We start from the raw sequence: 7,519 nt of genomic DNA, 5'->3' as shown, positions 1-7,519 counted from the left end.
CAATTAAACTGGCTTAGGGAAGTCTGGTAGCGAAGCGGGTGTGTGAGTGTGCCGGGAGGGGGCCCGAGCGGTGGCTCGGAGGGCGGGAGCAGAGTGAAGTCTGATTTCAGGCTTCCAGGTGGAAATATCTTTTAAAAGGTGTGATCCTATTTTAGTGTTTTCCATATAAAATGGGGTATTATTTGCTGTGCTCGGGGAACAGCGAAGGGTGGAGACAAGGTTGAGGAGGTGAGCCTTGAGAACGGAGTGTGAGTGAATTCTCGCAAGCACCAGCTCCAGGGCCAACCAGGCTGCAGCCTAGCGAGCGGGCTGCCTGGCCGGTGGGTGCGGGGTGGGGGCACTGTGAGACCACTGTGTTGTGGGAACCTAGGGAGGAGCAGGAGAAATGGCTGCAGCCCGGGGCCCCTGGGGTACCCAGACAGAGGCTTCCTTGGAGGGACAGCCGGTTAAATACTGGAACGGGGTGCCCTGCAGAAACACATTCCACATTCCGGCAGAGGCCAGTGAGGAAGGAGGAAGGGCAAGGTACTATTGTCTTTCAAAATAAAATGGACTTTCAACACCCTGGGATGGTCTGGGTGGCGTCCTGGAAGGGGGGTGAAAGGAGGGTCCAGTCTCCAGGGACCTTATGGGGGTATTTTTTTCTGACTCTATGTTCCTTTTAGAGTCCCCTAGGCCTTGTGGCTCTGTGCCTTGTGTCCTGGGGGGAAGGGCTCCCCCCGAGGCCAGGGCCCTTGAGCTGAGGAGCAGCTGGATGGGACTGTTTGTGTGTCTTTGCACGTGGGGCTCCTCTGTATGCTCGTGGGGCCACCCCTGGCTTCCCAGCCTGTGCTGACCCCAAACCTCCCCAGCTCCTGGCTCCTCCCCAGGTTCCTCAGGTGGGGCTGCCGCTTAGGGGCCAGGTGGCATTCAGGCTGGGAGTCTTCAGGGCACCAGCGCTTGATTTCATGTGGCCTCCTCTCCCTTGAAGAAGAAAAACACGTTTGCCCTGAGTCACCGTGGGTCGAGGAATTTGCATTCTGTCCTCCTGCCCCGTTCGCAGTGGGAGGGGCAGGGGTGAAGTGTGTGGTCTGCTGACGAGTGTTTATTTTCCATTACTGGTCCTCCTCTCCTGCTTGTCTCCGCTCCCTCTGTGGGGCTGCCCTGAGCCATCAGCGACCTGCCGGAAGCCCTGCTCCTGCGCCTTGGTGGGGGTTTACAGGAGAGGATTTGGTGAAGGAAGTTCTGGAGCTGGCTCTTTGAGATTCAGGTTGACATCGATATTAACGATGGTAATAATTGCTGAAATTGATGGAACGCTTAGGATGTTCAAGCATTGGCCTAAATGTTTTGCACCGAATCCCTCATTTCATCCTTGTAGGGAAGTTCCATAACTCTATTTCGTATATGAGGAGACTAAGCCACAGAGAAGTTAAGATATTTGCCCAAAGTCACACAGCTTGTTAGTGCAGAGCCAGAGTTTGAAAGCAAGTTGCATGCTCTTGGCCTCTGACACTATCCTGCCTCTGAGGGTGAGGTGGTCTCTGGGAATGTTTGCCCTGTCTGCTGCTGTGCTCCTGGGTTGGGGTTTAGAGGGGCTTGGTGACTGGAGGCCACCCTCAGATCTGTTTATTGATGATCTTGGCCATAACGGACAGAGTTCGGACTTTGGAGTTGGGCATACACGGATTTGCATCCTAACTGTGCCACCTGCTGCTTATGCAACCACCACGCAATCCCTCATTGTCTTGGCCCCTCTGCGAAACGGGGGAAAGCCCGACCTCCCCGGAAGACGATTCACGTGTGCCGAGCGTGCCTGGCACGGAGAAGACGCCCCATAAACGTTGCGCTCTCTGCCTTCTTTCCCGGTGGGCTGATTCCGTGAAGCTTGACCTGGTTTCTTTCTGGCTCTTGGCTTGTGATTTCCTGCAGGATACAGTTACAGGTCTCTTTCCAAGTGATTCACTCGAAGCAAGACCAGGGTGGGCCGCCATCCGCAGAGCAGGCCAACACCCCTGCAGGCTGGGCCACGGTGCCCTGTCCAGGGACTCCGATCACGCTGAGCCTCTCTCTCCCTGGGAAAGCCCACCTCTGGACCCCGGGGACCCCTGCCCTTTGTGGCAGCTGGAAGGAAAGGTTGAGGCCAACCCAACCCCTGTCCTCTGTCCACAGCTCCTTCAGGCTGCCTGGCGCCCCACCGGTTGGGCAGAGGAGGGAAGAGCCGTCTGGCTTTGCTCCAGAACAGCCCAGCAGGCCCAGCCATGCAGGCTGCCCTCGCTCTGAGCCCCTTTAATCCGATGGCTGAGTGCAGTGATCCATGACTAGGGCTTCCAGGAGCCTCCCCGAGCCAGGCACCAGTGTTCCCAGCCACCTCCGAGGGTGGTGGAGAGGTTGCCGCCTGGCTCCACAGAGCTGGCAGGATGTGGGAGATGGAACCAGGGGCCAGAGGCTTCAGTTGGATGCACAAAGGGGCCCGGTCCCCTGGGAGGTCCTCTCCGGGTCATGGGAAGGAGGGTCTGAGCTGACAGTGGGGAAGAGTGCCCGGGGAACATAGACAAGCTTGGGAGCCCACTCTGCAGGGGTTGCTTCCTTCCTGTCATGGGCTCACCGTCATCATCCTCCCCCAAGCATGGCACATGGCATTCCCGAGGCTGAGCAGAAATGGCTGCATTCTTGAACCCTGCCCCAGCTCTTGGCGCCCCCACTTCCTGTCCTTCCCCTCTCCCCTGACCTTAGGACAATTTGAAGAGCTTTCTCCCCAACAGAGGTGGGGTGGGGTGGAAGATGTGCTTTTATGCAGGCAAGATCCTGCAGGAGGAGAGCAGGGGCCTCGGGGTCAGACTGACCAGTTCCGACCTCAGCACTGTCACTCGGGCTGGGTGACGTTAGGCAGGTTACTAGTCTCTCTGAGCTTCAGTTTCTTCATCTATAAACTGAGGACAAACACTTTTCAGTATGGTTCAGATGACCTGAAATCACGCACGTAAAGCCCCAGGATAGCACCTGGCACATGTAACAAGTAAGTACACAGAGTAAATTGTTCTATGTCCTTCCTCCTCCTCCCAAGTAATTTTGTGCTTTGCACCCACTCGCCCCGTGTGGTTATCACAGACCCTCCTCTGCCAGACCCCATTCCGTGGGACCCCATTGGAGCCCAGTGACCAGGCTGTGTCTGCCCCCCACGCCCCTCGGGAGGAACCAGGCTGGGCCCACACACTCCTTGGCCTGTAGTTAGTCACAGGATGGTGTTGCCATCACACTCAGAGCTGCTGGGTGATGCTCCCGGAGGCCGGCTGGGAGGTGGCCCTCGTTCCCGTGGGCTCACACAGGCTCTGGGCACGGCTGGGCTTTACCGTGATTGTGGAGAGAAGCTCTGCGTCTGGAATAACACCACTGGCTTTGGGGTTTGTGCCATGTTTCATCATCTGGGAAAGCAGCCAAGCCAAATGGGCGTCCTGCTCTCCAGGGGCCTGGAGAGCCAGACTTGGGTGGCTCATCAGCTGGTCCCCATGCGCCCACCTCCTGAAGGCTGTGGGTCCTGAGTAGCCCACTTCTGGGGTTCATCCTTCTGGCCACCACCGTGCTCTCATGAGGAAGGCTCTCATCAGCTGTTGCCGCAGCTTCCTGGTTCTGGGGAAACCCTGATGCCAACCCGGGAGAAAGGACAGACTGGCTACTGACTTGGGGGCGGGGTCCCTGGAGCCCCTGATAACAGTCCTGGGAGACTGCACCTCCTGGCATAAACTTGGACGCCCAAATGGACCCAGCAGAGCCCTGATTGGAAACAATCTGATCAGGGAGGCTTTCCACTCCAGCATCACCTCCTCCAGGAAGTCTTCCCTGAGTTATGTGTTTAACAAATTTTTTTTCTGGATTGAGTTTGCCCTATGCTTCCCCCATTATGTGAATCAGTTTGAACAGTAATCGTTTTCTTCTTGGTTTAGTCCACTAAGCCATGAGCTCCTTGAAGGTGGGGACTTACCCCAATACCTAACACAGTCCTTGACTCGAGTGGGGAACTCAACCGTGCCTGTTGAACAGAGACATGGGAGGGGCCGGGGGAGAGGTCACCACGGTGGACAGGACAAGGGTTTGAGTGGACCAGGTACCCCGCATGTCCTCCAAAAGCTCACCTCCTAGGCGGCAGAGTCCTGTGTTTGGCTGCACGGGTCTCGGGTACCTGGGAGACTTACCTGTGAGGGAAGCAGTGAGGGCAGAGGAGGCACCAGTCTGGAGCTGAGATGCTGCTGCCAGCCCCACCCCCCGCCCCCCCGGGAGGAGCTGACGTGGGGTTAGAAGCCACGTGGCAGGACCAATGCCCAGTTTCTAAAGCGTGCAGAGAATGGGGCTCAGTCTGGCCAGAAAGCCGCTCTGCCCACAAGCTCAGGAGAGCAGGAAGGCCGTGGGTGGGAGGAGCGGATGGGCGATGTGGGGTGGCCACACCTTCGAGCCCAGCTAGCGGTGAGTCAGGCTCCTGGTCTGCTTTTTTAAAGGGCAAAAATGAGAAGCACAGTTCAAGTTACCAGGTCTTAGACACACAAACAGTAGGCTGGAGTCGAGAGCCCGGGTCACTGAGGCCCTCTGTCAGCAGGCCTGGGTCTCTGGGGCTTTTGTATCCTGGAATGGAGCGTTTGAGCTGGAGAGTCTCTCGGGAGGCTCAGAGCACGGCGTGGGAGAGCCATTGGCAGCAAAAAACACTGTTCTGGGCTCCAGAGGCCTGGGGCGGGGAAAGCTTCACCCCTGCATCACTGGGTGGCTTGGGGGTAGTCTGTTCACATTTCTGAGCCTCACCTATTTATTGCAGTTGCAGTATTCTGCCTCACGCAGCTTCCAGAGTCGGCATGACAGCGGGTCAGCTGATACACGTTCGAAGTTCTTCCAAAAAATACTCTAAAGATGTCAGGTGCCGTTGGTATTTGTTTCAAGTGGTGGTTAGCAGGGCTCAAGTGAGCTCAGCCTCGACCCCCACCTGCACCGCCCAACCGTCACCTTAGCGGGGTTCTCTGGAACTTTCTCTAAATCAAGAAGTTGGTTTTGCCTGTTTGTTTTGGCTTCTGAGAGGCGGAGAGCCTCCTAGCAGCCAGGCCGGTGCCCAGGACGCCTGGCCTGGACCCTGCCTCCAGGAAGTTGGGGCTCTTGTGACCAGTGACACTGCATGTGACTTCTCTGCAGAAAGTGGGTGGACGTGGAGCCTGGCAAGCTTGCTGTGCCATCGACCTTTCCAGCGCCTCTTGGAAGAAGCCTGGGCTGTGTCCCCAGGGGGGAAATGGTCCCTTTGAGGTGGGCCAAGTCATTGTTGAAGCTGTGACAGGGCCCATCCCCTAGGCCGCTCTGCCCGCTCCCCCATCATTGTGAAATACCACTTACGCCAACAGCACTGTCTCCCCAGGGCTCTCTGACTTAGCCTAAACCCTTAGTTTTGGAGTATTTTCGACTCTTTATAAGGAAATATTGTTTTATACATTCATCTTGAGTGTACCCTGTAAGCCAAGATATAGAAGAAGTTGATGAGTAAATTAATGTAAAAATTACGAAGAACAACAGGCTTATGTTTCCTCTCAGGGACTGAGAAATATGAACTTGGACACAAAAAGTAGTGTAGCAGAGGGCTTGTAAGGCGAGACTCCACAACCCAGGGATGTTTTCAGATCTTATTAGTCCCCGCACTCTCTTATTTCGGGAGGCCCCACCCTTCAGCTTATCAAAAGTGTTAAAATGCACCCACACCCCACATTAAATCTAATTTTATGGGGGTAAAAAAGGATGAGGAAAACTTAATAATTTTTTATAACCTTGAGATTAAAGGAAAAAAAGATCTATTCTTATGATTTAAACTTTATTCTATTCCTTAATAACTATTGGAGAGTTGGGTTAAATTGGCCACTGACCAGTTAACGATGTTATTTGGAAGATATTTCATGAAACATTCGGTAAAAATAGGTTTTGTAGTTCTTTATATTCTGGTGCCAATCCTTGTTTTTCTTTAAGGGTTCAGATATTTTCATGGACCCATGAAAAGCCCATAGGCTTTAGTCGTTGTGCCTGTATCGCCTTAGAAAAGGAGAAGTTTTGCTGGAGTCGGAGGCCCGAGTTTGGTTCCTGGCTTTGGGGAAGCCAAGTGTCACTCACTGTGTGACCTTTCTAAGCCTCACTGTCTCCATCTGTAAATGGGGCTGATCCTTGCAGGACATTTGGTCCTGTCTAAAACATCCACAGGACACCTGCTCTGTGCCGAAAGTCCTTGAGATTTGGTCCTGTTGGCTAATCCAGCTAATTTGCTTTCACCGTTTCGTACAATTGTGGCGGGGATACACTGAGATAATACACGAGGACACGTAGCCTGGAGCCTGGCTCCTACACAGAAAACTGTCCGGATGCATATGTCAGCATAAAAACCATATAAACAAAAGACACAGGATTCTAGAGTTTAAAGACAAGTGAATTTGGATGATTTTCTCCCATTCTCTAGTAAGATACTGAAAGCTCAGATTAAAAAAATATATATATGGTAATGATCAGGGAATTTATTCATGAAGAAGTCAGAATAAGTTCACCACGTCTTAGATTTACCTTTACATTTTCCACTGTAAAAAGTGTAGCCCAGGGAATTAATGATAGAAACACTATTTGATGGAGAGGGGAAAGTTTCCGGTCTACTTGAGGGAACAAGCTTTTCAAGCCCTTAGAAACATCTACTTGGAAACAATTAGTGTGTTAATTAGGGAGGATTCTTATCAGATCCCGAAGAACCTCTTCTTGGCCATGCCCTCTTAGACCAGGTACTCTGTAGCTGGAAATAATGCAAACACCCCTGTCTTCAGCGGCTTTCTGTAACTGAGGGTTTTCACTAATTCAGATCAGCCTTCCTCCCTGAGGTTGACCTTGGGGGCTGTAAGGAGGTGGACCTTGATGGGTGGTGTCATGGCAGTCCCCAGGAGGCTCTTCCCCAAGCATGTGATGAACACGCACGTGACATGAGTCACACCTGAATGACTTCAGGTGGTTTACCCGACATGATATTTGGCAGTCATATTTCGTGTCTTTCTAATTGGAGGGGCAAAGAGGTGGATTGATGGATGGGAAGCCGCAAGCTGGAAAATATGCAGGCATTTCAGAGGTACTAACAGCCACATGGCACCATCTCAGTTGGGTGGGTTTCTGCTTTAAGGCCGTGTGCCTGGGCTGTCTCTTGGTACCCTGGGGGCATGTGATAGTCTCGATGATATAAGAAGCATTGGAATTCAGCACACCTACATTCCAGCTTGGATTCTGTTAATAAACCGTGTGGCTTCAGGTAAGTCACTATGACTATGGATGTTAGGGTTTATAGCATCTTGAATTCGATAAGAAGGATATATTGGGGGAAATTAGATATCTTCAAAGAGAAAGCTCTAAATAAATGGGCTTTCATTTGACTTTATTATCTGGTTAAAAGAGTAAACGTAAGCTGGATCACAGTCTTGTTCGGCAGATTCCCAGGTGATTAAACAACCTTACTCAAAGTATCAATCAAGGGTTCATTTCAGATCTTGTTGTGCCA

This window comes from Equus quagga, chromosome 11 (assembly GCF_021613505.1).
Source record: "Equus quagga isolate Etosha38 chromosome 11, UCLA_HA_Equagga_1.0, whole genome shotgun sequence".
Taxonomy (NCBI): Eukaryota; Metazoa; Chordata; class Mammalia; order Perissodactyla; family Equidae; genus Equus; species Equus quagga.
Note: the sequence above shows the minus strand (reverse complement) of the source record.